This window comes from Pseudophryne corroboree, chromosome 5 (assembly GCF_028390025.1).
Source record: "Pseudophryne corroboree isolate aPseCor3 chromosome 5, aPseCor3.hap2, whole genome shotgun sequence".
NCBI lineage: Eukaryota > Metazoa > Chordata > Amphibia > Anura > Myobatrachidae > Pseudophryne > Pseudophryne corroboree.
This window is the reverse complement of record NC_086448.1, coordinates 44,019,347-44,043,314: the sequence shown is the minus strand read 5'-3', so window position 1 is coordinate 44,043,314 and position 23,968 is coordinate 44,019,347. Positions and strand designations below refer to the sequence as shown.

The following is a 23,968-nucleotide window of genomic DNA, read 5'->3' as shown; positions in this document are numbered from 1 at the left end:
TGATGGATTCTCCCAGACCTTTTCCCTAAAAACGGAATGCTTTCCCATCCAGCCTCACAGTTCCAATGGGGACAGGGAGAAAGAGAAGCAGCTTAGCTATAAGACAAGCTGAGTGGTTTCTTGGAGCTCCATGGAGATCAGCCGTAGTGGACCAGAGACCTGGACCGGGGAGCCAGGCTACCCAGCTCTGGAGCCAGAATCCAGGCTGCAGGCAGTGAGAAGGGGTCCCGGGCAGGTTTCTGGAAGTCAGTTTAGGAGGGAAAAACCTCCCCCCAGCCAGACTGAACGGCACCGTGGGAGTATCCTGCTCTCCCAGATGGGAGAGACAAAGGAGACCGACCACTCCCCACTGTCCATTGGGGACAATGTTGTGTGTGCATGAGACCAGAGCATGCACAGCTCATGGGTAAACATTGATTGGTTGTACACCACAGGGCGGGCTTACCCCCTGTGGTAAGGGGTCTTGGAGAGGGATAAAAGGAGGGCAGTTGGCCCATAGGATTGTGTATTGTAACATCTTCTTCTGCTGAAACATCTTAATTGTATGCTGTTGCCCCTAGCAATAGGGAGGAGCCTTTTTAAAGGTTATTTGAGCAATAAACACCTTTGCCTCAAGAAGACTGCTTCATCTTGTGACCAACAGGGTTAGGCCAAACCTAGCCCCGTCCTCCGGCTGTCCAGGGAAGCACCTGACGTCTCCAAGCTCCGCCTTCCGCCAGCTACCGGTAGAGGCCTAGCAAGTGGCTAGTGGGGATTCGTCAGCACCACACAGCTGTGGTAAGGCAGTGCGTCGGCACATACAGAGCAGAACCGTGGTTCCAAACGCCACGGCAGGTTAGGAGTTTGGTGGTGGCAGCAAGAACCCGCCCACAACGCAGTGGGTGGAGTCAGTAACAGGCGGTTACTGACGGTAAGCAGGAATCCCCTATGTGGTCAGGCCTCGTGCGGCTTGACCTTCCATTCTGTGCGCAGTCAACGGGACGCGGCAAGCGGCGAGTGCTTCCGTACGGTATCGTCCTGTCACAGTAACAAAATAAAAAGTTTGTTTATAGTGATCATTAGTAGCTATATGACACCCTACTGTTCTAAAGGCATTGTTACCTAGCTCATTACTATTTCTGAAGATTGATGTGAGGAACGTGGGAAGAGTCTGTAATGTTCCCACAGCACATTGTACCTGTGCCTAGCATGGAAAGGTAAGTGGCTCAAGACTCACTGGTACAACAATTCCAACATGAATATTACAATGGAAAAAAGAACACAATGAAAAATCAAAACACAAAAAAAAAAACTGGATTATTGCAACAATTCCTTGCTTTTATTATGATTTTCCAGCATTTTAATGTAATCTCTCTTTACACATTACAGTTTGTTAGAATTATCACTCTGTATTTATAATAACAGACATATAATACAGAGCTGTACATTAAGGGGACCATAATACTATGGAGTATGGAGAACATTTGATATAAAAGGATGTAGAATAACACTTGTATCTATTGGCAGGTGGTTGCTGTGAGGCACAAGCAATGGAATTTGTTAAAACAGAACAATGTCAAGGAAATATAACAACATTTATCCTGAATTTCATTTCCCATTAGTTATCTTTAACAGTTATTTTTTAGGTTTGGGTACGGGATACCGCCAGTGAAAATGCTGGCATCAGAATACCGACACCAGCATCCCAACTGACAAATTCCCGACATATGGACGCAACTAAACTACCCCTAACCCTCTCTTCCTGTAGCCTAAACCTATCACTCACTTCTTGCAGCCTTACCCTAACCCTCCCCTCCTACAGCCTAACCCTCCCCTCCCGCAGCCTAATCCTTACCCTCCCCTCCTGCAGCCTAAACCTAACCCTCCCCGGCATCTTACATTCAGGATTCTGGTGCTTGTGTTATGACCGCAGGCATCCCATATGTCGGGATGACAAATACATCCCATATTTTAATAATATGTAGCAATGACACCAAATTGTTGGTTCAGTATGTAATCCGGGCGGTCATAATACCGACGCTGGCATACCGACAACAGCAATCCTGATAGGGATGAGTTAAGGGTGTTGCTCCCTGTACCCTACCCCCTAACCCTCTCTTCGCACAGCCTAAGACTAACCTACACCTTAGTGCCTAACCTTAATCTCCTTGTGGTGGTGGCTAAACCTAAATCCCCCTCCTCACTGCCTAACCCTAACACTCCCAGGTCACTAGTAAACCTAACCCCCTGGCCCTATACTGAACTACGCGATATACTTACTATGGTCAGTATGAAGGCTGTTGGGATTCCAGCGTCAGTCTCTTGACCTTTTCGGAGTTCAGGTGTCGGCATTGAGATGGGTGTCGGGATTCAGGCATCAGTATTTTGGCTGCCGGGATGCTGACAGCCAGAACATTGACCGCATCCCCAAATTGACACACCCAAAAATGTATCTCAGTATGCTGTTTGGTGAATCACTGGTCTGATGTAAAAAATTGATTAGTGCAATCAATGAATCAATTGCAAATCAGTCTATGAGCTCAAATGTCAGACTCATTCATTATTAATTGTTAAATAAACTATTCTGAGTTAAAGATTTTGGTATACGCCATTAGGTCGACCACACTTTGGTCGACATCATTTGGTCAACCACTATTGTCCAACATGCATTTGGTCAACATGGTCACTAGGTCGACATGGTCACTAAATCGACATGTACTGTGTCGACGTGGAAAAAGGTTGACATGCGTTTTTCAAATTTTTTCTTTTTTTTTTACTTTTTCATATTTTACGATACATGTGGACTACGATTGGGAATAGCAACCAGTGCCCGAAGCATGGCGAGCGAAGCGAGCCATGTGAGGGGACACAGTGCACTAATTGGGGTTCTCCATCACTTACAATGAAAACGACACCAAAAAAAGTTTAAAAAACCCATGTCGACCCTTTTCCATGTCGACCTTGTTCATGTCGATCTAATGGCTGTGTTGACCTATTTCAGATGTTGGCCTAGTGACTGTCGACCTAATGCATGTTGACCCTATGACCCATACCCAAGATTTTAAGTTACAAAATACAGTACAGTATAAGATCATTTTTATTTTAAACGATAGATAAGAACATATGGTGCTTGAGCAAATAGAATAATGTGGCATATTCCATTGCGCTTTACAATTCTAAGCAAACTTCTGCACAAGATCTTGCTATTCATTTTAAATGTACACTAATGTCAAATCATTAATACAGTCCATATTATTTTATTGGGCATAAATGACTTCTAATTGGGGTTAACTGTACAACATTATCTGTTAATTACATACAGTATAAGAACTTCACTGGTTTTAATGTTTCTCTAAAATTATAGACAGTATAGTCTCAGTCTCTAGGCAACAGGTTCAAACAGATCTGCACCCATGAACTTTAGTAAGACAAATGCGAAAGAACGTTAATGTAAATCTTCAACAATCATACAAAAATACAGACTTATCCTGAAACCTCAAAGGGTGGTCACACCAAATATTGATTTGATTTAGGTATCTTTTCTGTTCATTCACTTTGCATCCTTACTTTGCAGCATTTTTTTCACACCTGCCTAATACCTTTGCACAGTACTATACAGAGAATATACACCGGGCTAAACCCAATTAACTAGTGGAATGCCTGATGAAGATAGTATAAATTTATATTGAATTCAAGGTCCTGTGTCTATGGTGTGGATAAAAATACCTGCGGTACCTGGTATTCTCTGGTGGTCTCCCACCCAGGTACTGACCTGACCCAACAGTGCTTGGCTTCCAAGATCAGACGAGGTTGGGCATACTCAGTGTGGTTTGACCACAGGTAAGTATATCACACCTGATGACACTGGGAACCCTATGTAGTCTGATCTAAATTGACTATACAGAGTCCCAAAATACAACAAAGATACTGAGTACTACAAAAATGGTGATATGAAAAATCATTTGAATGGTGATTTAACAATGCTGCAATAAGGTAATTAATAGAGAATCAGGTCTGTATTTCAAACCACTTCAGCTTTTTGATCATCTGCCCAAGCATCGAATGAAGAAATGAGAGGGTGGTTGAAAGCGACACTGATACAGAAAAAAGATATTGGAACACTTCTGCTGTCCTGTTATGTAGCAAGCTTGTGCTCTGTTTACATAATGCATTGCAGAGCCCCAAGTTTGTTGAACAAGATGAGAGAGAGTTCCAGAAATCTCACGATGGTGGAAATATTTCAGAAGAATTTCCTGTTGTAAAAAGAACTGATGGCTTACTAGTGAAGCTAATTGTTTTCACTGCTTCCCATAGTTCTCTGCAAGTGCTGTATATACAGTAATTAGCAGAACAAGTGAAAATGAAATTCAAAGTGTATTGTTATCATTATCAAACAATATGCACTTGGAATGTATTTAAAATAATTAACTGGGATGTAGCAAAATATCTTGTTGTAAATATACGAATTTGAGTATAGAAAATCCTAGTGAAAAACTGGACCTATTCAGAACCGTGAAAGAAACATCAGCATTGGTTACTGTAAATGTACTGACATTGATGCGGCTCCTGCTGAATATAATGTAGTCCCGTATATCCCTGAGTTAACTGTGTACTGTATAGAGCAGGAGATAAATCTCATCGCATAAATGCAATATTGTTGATATACTGTTATAGCAGAAAGTCTAATGCATTTTGAGTAATCCAATTACTATTGTAATTGCTGTTGCTTGAAAAGCAGGAGAGATGAGAATGGGGTAACAGGGAAGAGGACTCCATCAAAAGCCGGAGGTTACCGTGTGACCTCTTGACTGGTGAAGGAAAAGGTGCCCCCTTGTCGCTGTATGCCGCTTGTGAAAGTCCGTAGTGGAGGGTGATCCTTGCGGTGAGACGCCGGTGTCCGCGGTCTGACTGACTGGAAGTTCGGAACACCAGGACCGGAAGTGACACACGTTTCGCTCGGGAGAGCTTGTTCACTGGTCGCCTGATCCCCGGATGTCTTGTTGAGGTTTATAAAGGGGTTGTGTCTATGTTGCCTTCGTGCTAAGGACCTGGACGTGACAAAATGAGAGGGCAGGAGAGCACTTCCGCCCTTACAGCATCTAAATGTCTCCTTCGTTCTCCGATCGTTTGGGGCAAATTTATTTCTCTATGCAGCATTGGACCCTCGCGGGCTCAGTGTCTCGCTCCGCTCGCCACACTTTACTATTCCATATAGATTGTGACATGGACCCAGGGGGTTATGGGAAAGGTCCTTAGCGCGAAGAGAATCTAGACGCTACCTTGATAAAGGCATATTACATCCTGTTAATTACTAATTAGTGGCTTCAGGTAGATTTGTAATATTCAATTATGCCCCATATGTGATCTGTCGTAGAACAGGATAAATAGACATTCTAACTATAACATGAACTCAGCTTGTATGTTAAAATGTATATGGAGGAAAGGAAAAGTAATAAAAAAAAAATATATATATATAATAAATAATATGAAAAATATAAAAAATTAATAAAAAATAATAAAAAATAAAAAATAATTAATAAAAAATAAAAAATAATATATAAATTAAATAAAAAATATATATAAAAAAAAAAAATATCTGATAAAAATGTACATAAATGGGAAAATGAAACAAGAAAAAGGGGATAGGTAGAAATTGATTGGTAGGCAAGAAAAATTATATATGCAAATTATATATACATAATAAGAAGGATGGATGTAGGATGATGATAATTCACAAATATGTAACATGAAATAAAATTGGATGAGGGGTGTGACAGATATGCGTTTAAGGGTGAGTAGGTGTAATGGAGTCTGGAAAAGATGGGTGTGACTTGTGATGCATCGATACTAAATGGAATAAAGATATATAAATTGTGAAATAAGAATGACCTAAAAGAAGTAGGGCTTCATTGAGGAGAGTGGTGGTGTGATGTCTATGTTGATCTAATTTTGTATAGAGTGCCTATGCTATTGAATTGCTGGGGTCAGGAAAAAGGAAGAAAAGAGATTGGTGGGAGGGGGGAAGGAAAGAGTGTCAGTGAAAAGTAGAGAGGGATGGGGAGTATGACGGGGAAGGGGAAGAGAGGAAAAGGATTTATGAGGTGTGATGTGTATAGAGGAAAAGAAGGGGAGAATGGGGATGTTGGAACTACATTGTCCATGTGTTGAGGTGTAGGTGAATGGTGCTAGATGTGCCTCTGGTGTGGTGGTGTGGGTGTGAAGCCCTGATGCCCTGTGATGGGATGAGGGAAGGAAGGGGTTGGGAAAGGGGGGGTTGTGTTTCGAGGGGGGAAAGAGGGAGAGGGAAGGATGTGATAGATGGATGTCACATGTGTATGTGGCAATGTGATGTGATGCAAGGTGGATGAATGTATGTGGGGTGAGGAAAGGGTTGGGTAGGTGGTGGGGATGGTGGAAAAAGGGGGAGCATGGCCGGGGGGAGGGGAAATGGGGGATGTGGCATGCTGTGTGTGGTGACCTGTGTGCAAATTCATGTAAATAAGCTATGTGATAAATTGGTGTCAAAAGCAAGTATAAACCGTGAAATAGAAGTTGCACAGAATGGGGAAGGAAATTGGTGGGAGACCCTGTGCGTATGTGATGAGAGTTGAAAGTTGTGGGTGGGAAAAGATATGAGTGTGAAACAGATGGGCTGGTAGATGAATAAATGAGGTAAAGATGTACAAGATCAGTAGGGGCCCGTGGGGATCCTGTGAAGTTTGAAGCAATGTGAATGTTGTGAAATGACCTTATATGAGTGTGAAATGGATAGGCTGGTAAATAAGTGAATAAGATAAATATGTACAAGATCAGTTGGGGCCCATGGGGGTCCCGTGAAGTTTGAAGCAATGTGAAAGTTGTGAAATGACCTTACAAAAAGACGCTGTAGCTGATGTATTCATTGAGACCTTTTGAGGCTAGGGTATCCAGCCTAAAGGTCCATTGGCTTTCTTTTTTAAGAATCATAGCCATAGTGTTTCTGCCACTGATCCCTGGTTTGATTTGTTCCAAACCACGTATTTTCAAATCTTGCGGGGAGCAGGAGTGTTTTTGAAAAAAAAAGGCCTGGAGACAGTGGTTAGTTGCTTCATCCTTTGTTGGTCCCTGCTTGTATTTCTGATGTTGCTCATGTGTTCAAGGGCCCTGTGTTTCAACATGCGTGTGGTAATTCCTATGTATTTGAGATTACATGGACACGAAATGCAGTAGACCACATTGGTACTTTTACAATTAAAGAAGTCCTTAATTTTGATGGTGTCCCCATATTTGTCAGTTGTTGCTTGCAGGTTCACTATGTGTTCACAGATTTTGCAATTTCCACATGGGTAACTTCCTTTTATGATAGGGTCTCGTGCAGGTCTTGATATGAAATGGCTTTTAACAAAATGATCTCTCAAATTTGGGGAGCGTCTCCAACTGAGATCTATTGTGCTATTGAGTTTCTGTGACAGGTCATCGTCTGACAATAGTAGTGCCCAATGTCTTTGTAAAATGGATCTTATCTCTTTCCATTCCTCACAGAAGTCTCCCACGAATCTGATTGTGGCATTGGCCTCAGCAGGATTAGGCTTCTGGAATATTAATGACTCTCTTGTGGTGTGGAGACAGATTTTTTTTAGCTTTCTTAATAGACCTAGAACTGTACCCTCGTTCCTTCAGTCTGAGTGTCATTTCTTTGCTTCGGATTGTAAATGTTTCATCATTGGAACAATTTCTCCTCAGACGTAGGAATTCCCCTTTGGGAATGTTGGTAATCGTGGGAGGAAAATGGGAACTTGTTTGGTGCAGTAAGGTATTGGTGGAGGTGCTCTTGCGATAAATTTCAGTTGAGAGCATATTGTGCTCATCTCTATAAATTCGGAGGTCCAAAAATGGTATACTGTTTAAGCTATATTCAAATGTAAACTTAAGGTTTAGGGTATTGTTATTCAAGTGATTGATGAAGATTCTTAGTTCATCAGGTGTTCCACTCCAAATCAGGAGGATGTCATCAATATATCGGGTCCACAGGATGACATGTTTGTGTCCGTAAACACAAACTCCCTCTCCCACCACCCCAGGAAGAGGTTTTCATAAGTGAGGGCACTATCTGCCCCCTTTGCTGTACCTCTTACCTGGGTGTAGAAGAGGTTGTTGAAGGTAAAGTAATTTTGATTTAGTACGAATTGTAAGAGTTGAAGCAGAAAGTGATGAAATTCTGTTATTTCGTCCATCCTGAGGAAGTATTCTACAGCCCGGATGCCCAGCTCATGTTCTATGCACGTGTACAGGGCCTCCACATCTAAACTGACCAAAAGATGTTTGTCTTCTAGTTCTATGTTGTCAATTTTTCGGAGGACATCCGTAGTGTCCTGGATATAAGATGGGAGGCCCAATACATGATCTCTTAGGTGTGTGTCTAAGAAGATACAAGCTTTCTCGAGTAGACCTCCATTTCCAGACACGATTGGTCGGCCTGGGGGGTTCTTGAGGTTCTTATGTACCTTCGGTAAAAGGTAAAATGTGGGAGTTCTAGAGTTGGTAACAGATAAATATTGATGTTCTATTTTAGTTATGGTCCCAAGTTGAAAGGCTTGATCTACAATTCTTATATATTGTTGAGAATAGTTATCCGTGGGATCGAATAGACTTTTTTGTAGCATGATTGGTCATCCAGTTGTTTGTTGGCTTCATTCAAGTACATCTCCATTGGCCATAACACCACATTACCCCCTTTGTCGGACGGTTTTACCAAAATGTCCTTCCATGATTGGATTTCCATGATGGCTTTCCTTTCATTCTTGGAGAGATTTCCTACTGGTCTGGAAAATTTTCTTTTGTGATAGAGTTTGTCCAAATCCCGGGAAACTAGGTTAGTGAATACCTTGACCTCTGGCAGGTATTCTCGTTAGGGAAAAATGTTGATTTTTTCTTTAATGCCAGAATCTATAAATCCATATTTATTGGTATATATTTTTTTCAGTGTATTTTGCCACATATGTCGATTTATCTTTCTAATTGCCTATCAGTTTATACTTTTATAGGGATATTAATAAAAGTTACATTTTAACTCATGAATAATATAAATATTTTTCAATAATCAATAAAGTGTGCCCCAGAAAGACATATAGTCTTTCTTTCTTTTTTGGTTCCGGTACTATACGGGAACCATTCTCACCCCATCTGAATGTACATGTAATGACTCCGGTGCCTTCCATGGGTTCTGTGTCCCAGTATATGTAGACAAATTGGCGGCACTCAGAGTCTTGGCTAAAGCTGCTAAATGTGTTTTTTAATTCAATGTTTCGGGAATCAGCCCATCGTCAGGAATAACAAAAAGTTACTCCTGACGATGGGCTGATGCCCGAAACGTTGAATTAAAAAGCATGTTTCGCAGCTTTAGCCAAGTCTCCGAGTGCCGCCAATTTGTCTATATATATATATACTAGCTGAAGTACTCAGCGTTGCCTCGGTTTAAATTTTCCAGTTATTAAATTGTCAATTTGGACGTAGCTATCAACATTTTAAAAATAATTGGTAGCTTAGTAGATCTTCCACACACTCATGAGGTGGCTTAAAAGTGTTGTTTTTGGGGTGTTGACAGTAGCCCTGGTCGCCAGCTTTTCTTTATGTTCGGTGTTATAATCACTTTCCATTGCAAGATGGGTTTTACTTCTGTTATCAATGTTGCTGTTACAAGGCTTTTGGGTACACAACGTTTTTGTCTTCCCACCTCCTTTTCTGTCAGTTATTTTAGTTAATTGATTTGCGGTTGTTTCTGCCAGTTATTTCAGGTCCTTGAATTATGGTTATTTATGTCAGTTATTGCAGTTTATTAAAGTTCTTTTCAAAATCCATCCAGTAAAAGGCCCAGAACATGCTCCCCAGGTCAAAGTTCTGATCTTAGTCACCCCTTAGTATCTATTCTGGGATCCAATGTTTCCATTCTGTGATGTTTTCTTCCAAATCCATCTAGTGGCAGGCCCTGAACAGGTTCCCTTGGTTAAAGTTCTAGCCAGCGTACAATAAAGGGAGGTCCGACTGGAACACCAACCCCCTACAATGTGTTCTGGGTTTCAATGTTACCACTTGTGAAGTTTTTTCCAAATCCATCCAGTGAAAGGCCCAGAACAGCCTCACTGGGTCAAAGTTCTGCCTGGTGCATTCCTCCATGAGGTCCGAACGGGACCGTAACACTCCTAAATCCTGTCTAGATTTAAACTGGACCACCTCGCTTTGGTTTCATCCAAATTGGTTTAGGAGTGTCCGAATGCATGACCGGACAGGCAAACAAACAAATAAATAGACCAATTAATTTTATTTATAAGATATATAGCCCTGGCCCCGAAAGGGGTAGATTTTTTTTAGTTTAAACCCTGCCAGTTTTTTGAGTTGGATAATGAAAGGTACTGTATGTGTACCAAGTTTGGTCCAGATCCATCAAGCTATGTATGAGCCTATGAAGAACAAATATATATATATATATATATATATACAGTCTATCCAGTAAAAGTATTTTGTCACTTTACCAAGTCTCTGAGTGCCGCTGTATGGATTAGATATGGTGATTTAAATGATGTTTCAGAGGGCACCGGAGCAAATTACCACCTGGTAGGTGAGTGCCAATCCGTTTACTACAATTACATATATATATATATATATATATATATATATATAAATCACTATTAGGGTCCCCAATCCAATCCAATAATAACAAAGTGGGAGCACTCACCAGTCTTCTTAATGCAGGCTTTTAATTAAAGCATCATACCAGACAGAAATACATCAACGTTTCGGTCGAAGTTTAAACCTTTGTCAAGATCAACACATACTGGAAAAAACAGACATATATATCCAACAAACACCCACCCACCAATTAGCAGCAACCAACCCCAACAGAATACACATTACAGTGTACCAATCATATTAAAAGAAACACTAGTGTCAGAATCCACTCTATCAATTAAACTCACCTTTATGTGAGAACATGTTGTGCACACCGAAGTGTCCATGAGTCCGGCTTCACTGTTGTACATACTGGCAGTGGTGTGTGTTCCACCACCACCAGCACTTCCTGTAAATGGAACGCACACCCAGTTACAGAACCCAGAAGTGTGTGCGCCTCAGCGCACAACAGTATGTTCCACCGCTGCTAATCACATACCAGTGCTCAGTGAGTGATCCCTATACATCTAACTTATTGGTGTCCACATATATACTGTAGCTTCAAATATCAGCAGCATATAGCAACCACTAATCTAAATTCCAGATTATATATCATACATCATTATGTGGATCATAAGATCAAACAGATAACCAGAGTACTGTGCAGCATAAGAGGAGTGATCAATTTAAATTAATGATACCATGTAACCAATAATCCTTATATGTCTACTGCCCAGACCTCATAGGACCTACAGTGTACATCAGCAGTTAAATATTAATATATCCATATATAAAAACACTAAAAATTTGTCTGATATATATATCCACTAATAGCATGAATTACAGTCGTAATAGAAACATTATAGCTATTACAACAATGATACTTCCTCTATCTAAATAGAGAACGAGTTACTTATACACTCCTATAAAGATAAGTGACCACAGACTGTTTAAGAGAACAAAATGGATTATACAAAAAAAGAAAACATCTGAAAAAAATAATAATTGAAATTAGTCCAAAAAAATCCCATATTGAATGCCATAATTCAGGCCTCTTGGTCGTATTGTATCCACGCAATAAATCCAGGCAGCCTCACATTTCAAAAGCATCCTCGCTCGGTCATCACCCTTCATGGGTGAATCCACCCTATCTATAATCATGCTTTTCAATGATGCTAGTGAGTGACGGGCTTCTACGAAATGTATGGCAACAGGCTTATCAGAGCTCTCCAGTGCCGATTTGATAGATAAACGGTGGTTCGCCATCCTTTCATGAAATGGGCGAATGGTTTTACCCACATAAAGCAAGGAGTAAGGGCAAATCAATATATAAATGATGAAATCAGAGGTACATGTCACTCTGTGTTGTATATGTACTTTTTTTCCAGTGTGAGGATGATGAAAAAACTCACCAGCCATAATGGGCCTACATGTGGTGCAATTTATGCATCAATAGCATCCCATTTTTATAGGCTGTAACTATATCGTTGAAGGCTATACAGGTAATCTGTCTGGTTGCATCACGATATCTTTCAAATTTCGTGCCCGTCTAATGCTCAAAAGTGGTTTAGCAGGTAATTTTTTTTACAAAGATTGGGTCGGCCTTAATCACTGGCCAGACCTCTATTACAGCCTTTCATATATTTGGTCCAGCAGTGTCAAACATGGCGGTGACCACAAAAAGATTTTCTACTTTATGTTTGTTAGGGTTTCCCTTAATGAAGATCTTCTTCACCTTCAATAACTACCTAATAATCATGTGCTGACTATAACCACGAGCAAAAAATCTGGATTTCATCTCATCCAATTGGATCTGAGTCGTATGTCCATCTGAGTTATTTCTAAAAACTCTCAGAAATTGTGAAATTGGTAAATTTTGTTTTAATGGTCCAGGGTGATGGCTCTCAAAATTTAATAGGGTGTTGTGATCCATTACTTTTCTAAGTAGTCTGTGGCCATAACCCAATTCAGTGGTATAGACACTCACATCCAAAAAAATCAATGGTCTTCCTATGATATTGCGTCGTAAATCTAATTGGAAAATCCAAGTTATTCAAATATTGTACCATCGCTAACAGGGACTCCTCAGAAGAGGTCCAAATAAAAAATACATCATTGATGAATCGACAATAGAAGGCGATACTATCTCCAAACAGCGGGATGATATTTTCATTTTCATATGCATCCATGAAAAGATTTGCATAATATGTCGCTATGTTACTACCCATAGTGGTTCCCACCGTTTGGAGATAGTACTGCCCACCAGACAGTAGAAATAGTTACAGGTCAGAGTTAACTCAAGCAATTCAATAAAAAAAATCAACCAGAGGGGTGTCTACATGTGAATCACCCAGGGCACGTCTTACGGTATCTATACCCTCCCCATGGGGGATTAAGGTATACAAAGAAGTGACGTCCATGGTGACCAAAATTCTCTGTGACTTATAAGGCATTGTATTCAATACTCTCAAAAATCACCTGTGTCCCGTAAGTAGCTTTTAGTCTGTTTAACACAAGTCTGTAAAAAGCTATCCACATATTGGGCTACCGGGGAGAACAATTAATTTCGAACTGATATAATTGGATATTTTTGATATAATTGGTGGCCTGTCCAAAGTTTTGTGAATTTTAGGTAATAAAAACAAAATTGAACAGATCAGGTATTCCATTTTAAGGAAATCCAGTGTGTCCTCATCTATCCAATTATTTTTCAAAGCTCTGCTCAGCAGTGAATCCAGCCAATTCTTAAAGGAGATACTGGGATCACAAGGAAGTTGTCTATAGGTATCCTCATCTGCTAATTGTCTTCATACAGTAGCCTCATAGTCACAGGTATTCAATAGCACCACAGTGCCCCCTTTGTCAGTTGATTTTATAGTGATAAGGGGATTATTTTTGAAATCATTAATTGCTTTCCTTTCCAAAGAGGTAAGATTATATCTGATTCTCTTCTGTTTGTTCAAGGAATCCCTGATATTATAATCCAACATTCTAGTAAATGTTTTTATACTTGGACTCTGCGATGGGGGGTCATAGGTACTTTTTTCTTGAATGGTTTACTAATCCCTGATGTTGACGGAGTCTGTTGAAATTTTTCTGTAAATCTTAATTTCTGGCTATGTTTAACTGTATCCACGGACCAGCCAAAGTCATCGAAGTTAGGGGTAGGAATAAAACTAAGCCCCTTGGAAAGCAGGCTCATCTCAGCTACTGAAAGCTTATAGGATGATAAAATAATCACAGATTCTTCTGGTTTTTGTTTTGCTTCTTTTTTTCTTTTGAATTTGACCCACTGGAGGTGGGGCCTTCTGTGTTTAAAGTTTGCTCCCCTATTTGTGAACGAGTGTTAGCCCGTGGGAGTGGTGGTTTAGTGTTAATCTGAGAGTCTGAAGAATCCCTCTCTGAAGAGGAATAACTATCAAATTGGGATTGATTTTGTCTGTATCTAGTGTTTCTGAACCTAAAGGAGGAAGGGTTGTCACTTCCACGTCAGCCACCTACAGACCCTGTGGTCTTTATAATCACGGTCAACTTTTTCCAGTTTAGTTATTTTAAATGTAACCAATTCCTTCTGGTATTTATCTATCTGTTGTTTGAGTCTAGTGACCCATCAAGCTATGTAGGAGCTTATGAAGAACAAATATACATACATATTTTAACATTTTAACATATATATATATATATATACATATACACATACAAACAGTATATATATATATATATATATATAGAGAGAGAGAGAGAGAGAGAGAGAGAGAGCTCACAGAAGTGTGCACTCCTGTAGAAAGATTATTCTGTTTGATGCTAGAATCAAATCAAGATGGGAGGCATAATAAACAGTAATCTAATCCAATTGATGCATATACCTGGTGGTTTATTAGAGAGATACAAATGTGTGTGTTTATATTTTCTGTTCCAAGCTAAAATTAAACCGGTCTTCATCTCCTCACCTTGAGTCTGATACCACAAAGTGTCACCAGACCATTTTGTAACAGAACATACAGTTCACATCTTCTTTCAGAAAATTCAACATTGTCATTTTCAGGCTATGGCCTTACAGCAAAGACTGATCCAGCTGCAGCAAAATCCAATTTAAAAATATCCTGGGAGTGCTTTCAGCATTTTAATTTTTAATATAAGTGAATGAAAAATAGTGAAGACACACTCGATATATGTGTGAGACCAGCCAGACTTCTCAGATTACCTTCCCCTGAAAATGTAATGCTGAGTTCTAGGGGCAAGATGACGACAAGGTAATTTCTTGGAAAGAAAAACTGGATTAAGTGGAAAATTACTTATCTGAGTAGGTAAATTGCTTTGGATTGAAAATTCCAAATAAAGTTTTATAGCTTATTGGGAGAGCAAGTGTGTCCTTTGCTGGCTGTCAGAATATTGTTTGTGGTAAGAAGATTAGTTTTAAATGAAACTGTAACAGAGCTGACTTATAACCACATCTCTGTGATGAAAAATACAGAACAAAATGTATTACCTTTTTCTGCTTTTCTTTCTAGCCAAGGATGCAGACAACTTAGAAATATAGAAATGTAGACAATTTTGACAGTTTACATATATAATGAATGGCTTAGTTTATAATGTCAGTATCTAAACCCCGGAAAAGCAACGTGTACTTTGTTATTGAGTTCATGAAATTATGCATTGCCCACACAAGTAATTATTTTATTATAAAGAAATTACTGTACAAAAAAAAATTTTTTTTTCTGCATGGCATTAATTTTTCTTGTCTTTGGCTCTGAAAAATCTATTCTCCTGGAAGAAATGTATTTTTTCCACTGTTTGAACAGTTAAAATGGAACTAATCAGCTGTTATCCATTCTCCTTTCACTCAAAGTCAAGAAAGGAGCATTCCTACAGAGATATTGTCATTGAAGTTATAATGTGTATATAATTTGCTGCAATTTAATTGCAGTGTTGTAGAAGTAAAATAAAATAACAAAAGATATAAACCAAATACGTATCTTTTTATTAAATTTTATTTTTTCGTAACTTCTAATTAATAATTACTGTAGATGATTCCCTCATTATTGACATCATATTTTCCCTTTAGACAAAAAAGCATGAATTTAAATTAGCTGTAAAACGTAATTTTTTTAAGTTAGGTTAAACCGTCATCAGAGAGAAGCTGAAGTTTAAGTATAGTTAGCAACCAACGTTCCAGTGTTACAGATGACCTGTGTTCCATGATTGCAATCATGAGTTGCTTTGCTATTCTGCCAAATGGCATAATGCCCTATATTTGTTAATTCCACATTCAAGCATTTGACAGAAGTCTATCTTCTATTCATAGTGTTCTTATGGATATAATGTTAATTAATTCTGCTCTATGATGTGGTGAAACCCATCTTATCTGGAGAAACCTGTGAAATTGTACAATGAGGTAAACATTCCATAGAAAAGTTTTACAAATATTCATCTCTGACTGGTATATACAATTTCAGCATCAAATAAAGTCAATATACTGTAAGTTTAAGTCCTTATATGGGGTATAGTATGATATGCCAGCGGCCGGGCTCCCGGCGACCAGCATACCGGCGCCGGGAGCCTGACCGCCGGCATACCGACAGTGTGATGAGCGCAAATGAGCCCCTTGTGGGCTCGCTGCGCTCGCCACGCTGCGGGCATGGTGGCGCGCTACGCGCGCCATGCTATTTTATTCTCCCTCCAGGGGGGTCGTGGACCCCCACGAGGGAGAATATATGTCGGTATGCCGGGTGTCGGGATTCCGGCGCCGGTATACTGTGCGCCAGGATCCCGACATTCGGCATACTGAAGACCACACCTTATATGATTCTCAGTTCCCTTTCAATCAGTAGTCTCCACATCAATCGCATCTGCATTCATTCCAGGCAGCAGAAAATTATGTATTGTAAGTTGGATTTCTTCTTTTTCCATGACATATATTCGAAGATTTCTCTCCTGTTCTTTTACCATCTTTGCCTATATTTTGAAGTGCATCTTATCAACCTCTTTTTCCCTTGCTATCATCAATTGTACTCCTGGGTCACCTAGCTACTCCTCAACCATTTCTTATCCTGGCTCACTGATTTTGGTATCCTGTTATCTTGTATGTTTTTAACATCACTTTTGGTGAGTAATATTCTTCTTATGCGCTGAATAACTCAAGGAACTAAAATTTTTCAGCCACTCCCAGTAAGAGAGATATTTATCAAAGCTTAGAGATAGATAAAGCACCAACCAATCAGCTTCTGTCATTTTACAGGCTTGGCTTGAAAATGACAGATATAGTATGAGCTGATTGGTTGGCATTTTCTCTCTCTCCGCATTATTTCTCTCCAAGCTTTGATATATCTCCCCCTAATTATACTACTCAACATGATGTCTACAGTGGTGATCTTATTTTTTCCAGATTTTTTTATTTAGTCTTTTTATTTCTTTAGCATGATTTTTTTTCTCTCTCAGGCCACTACTTGCACTTTAATCCAACACTGTAATCTCTTTAATCCAACTACATGTTCTCCCGCTTACTGAAATCTCAGTTCTACAGTATTAAATTGAAACAAATCTCCACTTCTGAGGAAGAACTTCTCTCACCACATTCTACATTCTTCTTTCTTGATCTGACAGTGCCATGTCTTAAACCTTTGGCCCTCCAGCTGTTGCTGAACTACACATACCAACATGCCCTGCTACAGTTTTGCTATTTGGCTATGCTAAAACTGTTGCAGAACATGCTGGGATGTGTAGTTCAACAACAGCTGGTGGGCCGCAGGTTCCCCACCCCTGTGTTAAACAAACTGAATCAACAGCCTTTTATACAGTGGCCAAACAGAAAAGTGAGCAACTCAGAATTAGGTCCCACGATTGAGCTCTTCTTTTCTTTGTGTCGACAATACAGTGCCATACTTGCATCTTCATGTGTTTAATTGCATAACCTAAAATATGGTAATGTTAAAAAATTTTAATGAAGTATTGCAAACACTGTTGTGTTTTACATTTCAAAATTGAAATTATTATTTCACATGATAAAAAATCTGTCCCAACATCCATGTGGTGGGAAGAGGGCTGACGGTAATTACTATAGGTAAATGTTGATCTGGTGGATGAGCCTTTGCCAAATTTATTCAGGATATACCAATTGTCCAGGGTAACTAGTGGGTTACCTGGTATCATAACAACTAGAGATGTTCGTGAACCCCCATGTTTTGGTTTTGTCAAAACCACCCTCATTGGTTTTGGTTTGGATCTGGATTAAAAAAGAAATGCTTAAACAGCTAAAATCATGTAATTTGGTCCAAGCGCATTGGATGATGAGGGTCAGAATACTGATGGCAGCATTCCAATGCACAAAATCCCAACACTTGCTAGGTAAGTATTGTAACCCTCACACTATCTCTAACCCTCCCACCCACAGCCTAACCCTAAACTTCCTGCTCCTGCAGCCTAACTCTAACCCTCCCTCTAGTGCCTAAACTTAGCCGCACCTGCCTAACCCTAACCCACCCTTGCATACTTTTTTCATCAGGAAGCCAGCAGTCGGGATTCCGGTGCCGGCATTGTCAACAATGTCAGGATCACAGCGTAGGTCTTCTGATCAGGTCGACTGCCAGCAGCTAAACACCAGTATGCTGACCGGATCCCAGCCTGTTTTTGTTCCTACAGTATTATTTACATCTATAACATTAATTTCCAGTCATTGTCCATCAATTTTGACCACCTCACAGCTCACGATTTTGTTCACCAATATTGGCCAAAGACTGCCTGGCTAAATGAAGCAACAGAGCAGTAGCACAAGCATATGTCAGTTACTTTAAGAATAGAGCACATCTATGAAACATTACAGCACATCAATGGCAGACAGGATGGCAGTTTAATAAACTATATGACCACATAGAAAGAATGAGAAGAGAAAAAAAATGTAAAAACCCCAGGGCAGTACAGGGAAATAGAGGTGGAGTATGTAGTGGCAGGAAGGTAAACTATTGATTGTTTGATTGATGATTGATTAATGAATAGATTTTAAAAAATGATTAATTTAATTAATACATTTAGAAAATTTGAATACATTTGAAATTAGTTACAATCTGTCTAGCATCAAATGAAAAGAGAAAAGGCCAGCAAAGAATATAATGTTAATGGCCAAGGATTCCTGACAAAGGTTGAAAGAGAAGCCAAAAATAAATAGTTGCACTGCAGAGCTGCAAACTTCAAATCAGTCTACTGTATGTTACATAAATGTGGCTGACCTGCTGGCCATACTGCTGTACCTCCCCTCCTCCCGCTTCCTTCCTAATTGGGTAACACATTCCTGTAGTACATGTATGAGGTGCACCAGAGAGTATGAGTATGAGGGATGATAGCAGGTTTTTTCTCCTAAATATAGAGCTGATCAAGGGAGCAGCAGGTGGAAGGAGCTAGGCGGAGGTCTCAGAGCCTCCTCAAATCAGGAGCCAGGGTTACGTACAAGGTTACAGAAGATGCCTAACTGTGCTTGGCCCTGGCTTTCGCAAAGTCCACAACAGGCCTTTTATTGCATGACACAGCAGAAGGGCGACCACCATTTGTAAATAAACGCATTGTCCTAAGCCTTTCCTTGCCACTGCATGTGGTGTACTGTATGGCATGTTGCCAATTTTACGTGTGGTGTATGGCATGTTGGCAATTTTATGATTGTACATTTTCACTTTACAGATAATGTTTTATTGAACATTTTGAAATATTGTTTAGATTTAAGGTGCCCTTTCTTAAATGTTTTGTCCCCTGGACCACCTTTAGTAGATGTTGAAGTACTGTCATAACTGGCAGCAGCAATAGTTACTGCTCCTCCTGCTCTTCTATCGACTGATTTACCGCTCTCTAGTAATGGCTCACTAAGGATGTGATTTTTTAACACAGCGCTTGAACAACACACAACACAGTGCCTCAAAGTGCTCTTAGTAATGGCATACAGTAGTGTTCTTTTATAGTTTGCTTGAACCCACAACACAGTGACTAAGAGAGTCTTCAGTCCCACACAGAGCCCACAGTTCCACTCCCTCTCCCTCTGGTCACTGCTACTGGTGTGTGTTCTATCTGTGCAATTTTTTTTATTGCTTTGAGCCCACAGTCCCACACACTCTCCCTTTGATCACTACCTCTGGTGTATGTCCTATCTGTGTTTTTTTTCCGTGCGTCAGAGCTCACAGTCCAAAGTCCCATACCCTCTTCCTCTGGTGTCTTGTGTGAAATTGTGACAGAATCACAAGAGAGGGACTTTATGAAATCCAAAACATGGAAGATCAGACACCGGGAAGATGACATTTTGTCTTGTTTCTGGATCTGAGCCTGGACTCAGATCAACTCATAGGGGCTAATTCAGTAAAGATAGCAAATTGTGCTAATCAGCAGAATTTGCTATCCTTTGGATTGCATGCTGGGGCCGCCCATCACTGGGCAAGGCCACCCAGCATGCTGACTGGAATTTTTGCAGTCCTGCATTCGCATAGTCGCCGCCCAAAGGGGAGTATATTTTTGCTTTGCAAGTGTGCGATCGCATGTGTAGCAGAGCTGCACAAACAGATTTTGTGCAGTCTCTGAGTATCCCAGGACTTGCTCAGCCGCTGCGAACACTTCAGCCTGTCCAGGACCGGAAATTGATGTCAGGAACTCTCCTTGCAAATGCACGGACATGCCTGCATTTTTCCAACCACTCCCAAAAAAGGGTCAGTTGACACCCACAAATGCCCTCTTTCTGTCAATATCCTTGCGAATGCCAGTGCAAATGGATTCTTTGCACAAACCCATCGCTGAGCAGTGATCCGCTTTGTACCCGTGTGATGCGCCTGCGCATTGTGGTGCATACGCATGTGCAGTGTAGACCTGATCGCACGCTGTACAAAACGCAGCCTAGTGATCAGGAATGAATTAGGCCCTGTATGTCTAGCCTCACTCCAGGGCCAGTATTTACTAAAAATCCGAGTTTGGCCGATTTGTGTTTTTTTTTCTAAGTCCCAATCCGGGAATTCACTAAACACAAATCTCGGCAGTGTCTGGACTATTCGTAATGGTTTGAATGACAACGTTCACAAATACGAATGAATAGACCATCGGTCAAACGCGGCTGTTATTACATAGAATACGGGAATTCACTATTAATTCGTGTTTGGGTGTTAGTCTCTGAGTGCTCAAATGCGGTCGTATTTTTTTGGATTCGTAAAAAAAAGCGGCAAAAAAATAGACCTGCTTTTTTCAGTCATGTTTACATGTGTTGCAAATAAAAAATCACTCACACCTGAATTAGGATGCCTATAAAAGGATGTTAGGCCCATTTCAATACACCTACACTCAGAAATGGCAGCAGGACTGTGGGCCAGTGATCTTTTGTGTGCTGTGGGATTCCTCAGACTCAGACATCAGCCTGTAAGTAACCAGGGCCAAGAAACTGAACATGGTCAGCAGGTTGTACAGGTTCCGCGGAGGCTGCGCAGGCCTCGTTTTTTTAGGGGGCGTTTAAACTTGAATGCATTGTCCGATGATAAGGTCATACAGATGTTCCGTCTAAATCCTAACAACATTTTCCGTCTGTATGACCTTGTCAAACTGGGCCTGGACCCTGAGACAGCACGCTCTCGCTCTGTCTCAGGCCTGCACAAACTCCTGGTTGTGTTGCAGTTTCTGGCTACTGGCAGCTTTCAGGCTGTGTCTGGGGATGTCATAGGAATCTCACAGCCCTCATTTTCCAGAATCTTAACACAGGTGATGTATACCTAACTACCTCTTATGTTTTGTGTTTGTTATAATTTCTCGGTGGCCAGTTCTGTCCTAAAATCTCATGTTTATTGTTATTTAAAATATACACACAGGTGTTGGCTGTTTTGCAGCCCCACATCGAGGCCTCAATCTGCTTCCCTACCCAGGAGTCTCAGTGGCATGCCGTCAGGGTAGACTTCTATGAGCTGGCTGGCATGCCCAATGTGCTTGGAGCCATAGATTGCACACACATTCAGCTGAGACCACCTAGGGGCAGGCAGCACATATATACAAACCGCCATTTCGAACACTCCACAAATGTGCAGGTGGTTTGTGATGCAAATCTCAAAATAATGAGTGTTGTTGCTGGTTACCCTGGGGGCTACCATGACTCCTTCATCCTCAGTCAGTCATCCCTCTTTGATAAGTTTGAAGACGGACAAATGCCAGATGGATGGCTGCTGGGTATGTAATTTGATATGTGTAGGCCTGCGTATACTTTGTCCAAATACAGGTGCTGATGTATTAACCTGTAGAAGGCATAAGGAAGTGAGAAACCAGTGATTTGTGCAAGGTGATAAAGGCACCAGCCAATCAGCTCCAATATGTAAATGAACATTTAGGAACAGATTGTCTGCTGCCTTTATTACCTTGCACATATCACTGGTTTTTCACTTCCTTATGCCTTCTACAGGTTAATACATCTGCCCCACAGTGTGTTACTTATGTGTTGCTGTATCTTAACATGAATCACGTTACTATATCTGTCTTTTAGGTGATGGAGGATATGGCTGTTTCTCTTGGCTTCTAACTCCATTGTCCCGACCTGATACCCCTGCTGAACACAATTACAATCATGCATATAAGTCCACGCGGAATGTGATAGAAAGATGTTTTGGTGTGCTGAAATCTAGGTTTCGGTGTCTGGATAAGTCTGGTGGCCTTTTGTTGTATAGTCCCTCCAAGGTGACTCAAATTGTGTTCTGCTGCTGCTCTCTTCATAACATGTGTTTGCAACAACATCTGCCACATGTTGAGGAGGAGGAGGAGGAAGAAAGCAGCCAGCAAGCAGAGGAATTAGAGACATCTGGTGATACTTGGAGTACAGATGTAGGGAGGCAGGTTAGGCAAGAGATCATCAATCGCTATTTCTAAGGTAAGCTTGGTTTGCTTATTTCATTTGTTGTGTAATCATAAATAGATGTTTTGCTTTTTTTTTACAAAAACCATTACTCAGAATGTGTCTGTCTCCTTGACACATACAAACATACCCTCGCTTTATGAAAAACAAATGTCACATGTGTATTGTGTGTATTTTTATTCTCAAAACAACAGATTATGAGTGGCATGCATTAAGTCTGGATAAGTGATCGTAAACTTGCAGTGCTTATTTCTTACAAGCCCACATAATCCATTTAGTATTTCACTTTATCATTGTGTGTAACGTTCTAATGCACAGGTTCACAAACTCGGCCCTCAGGACCACACACAGTGTATGTTTTTCACGTAACCCAGTAGAAGCACAGGTGTATGAATTTCTCACAGACATGTTAAAAGGTTCACCGGTGGAGCTAATTATGTCACTTGTGATTCTGTGAGGAGACCTGCAAAACATGCACTGTGTGGGTTCCTGAGGGCCGAGTTTGAGAACATGTGTTCCCAAAAAACACTCCTCAACATATAATATGTTAGCCTTGAGGAATACATGTGTCCCTATGTGTGATGCACCATCATATTAAGACACACAAACTTACTGTAATCAGGAATAATTTATTTCCTAATGTTTGATGCTGTAAACTTGATGATGTGTAAGTAAATACACAGTTTGCCACACATATACATTATTATACACATTCTTTGATTTTTGTAGTAAAAGTACATATTTGTTTGTTTCAGCATCATGTGTAAAAACATTCTTACTAATTTTTAACACACACAAACATGTCCCAACAATACTGACATTCATTTTGACAATGTTTTTAAAACAAAACAAAGCCAACATATTACAAGCTTTTTACGCAACTCAATTGTGTTTTTCTTGTAATGTTGTATAGAGAAGAAAGCTAAAATATGTATCAATAACATTGTAATTTGGATTGTCTGCAGGAAAAGAGAATGATTGGAATCTAGAAAGAGTAATGATTAGAAAAAAATCAAGTGGTCAGTTTACTTCCTGCTAAAGACATACTGCCTGGCTGGCAATTATTGTGTCTGCAGGAAAAGAGAATGATTGGAATCTAGAAAGAGTAATGATTAGAAAAAAATCAAGTGGTCAGTTTACTTCCTGCTAACATGTATGTGTGGCTCCATCAACATTTCCCTCCTACAATACCAAAAAAAAAATGGTAAAGAATAAATGTGCGTACAAATTTTATGTTTTTGTTTGTACCACTTATAATTATTGATGTTGAAAAAAGTGTCAAGGAGCTAAGTGTTACATATTTTTGGCAAAAAATACACTTACTAACTTATTTGAGTTACTTATCACAAGTGTCTAACTTGTATTTTTTTCACATTTTTTTGGGTGGCTGCTTCTACTGCCATTTGCCTTTAGCACTGTCATGTTGTCGTGCTCTGGTGGAGTGTCTTGGTGGTGATGAGACTGGTGTGATATTTGGAGTAGTCGTACCAGAACTGCTGC

At 40.2% G+C, this 23,968-nt stretch overlaps 1 pseudogene; it reads right to left on the bottom strand.

The window, feature by feature from the left end:
- Positions 1-3,702: 3,702 nt before the first annotated feature.
- On the bottom strand, positions 3,703-3,821 carry LOC134931611 (5S ribosomal RNA; annotated as a pseudogene).
- Between the last annotated feature and the right edge of the window lie 20,147 nt (positions 3,822-23,968).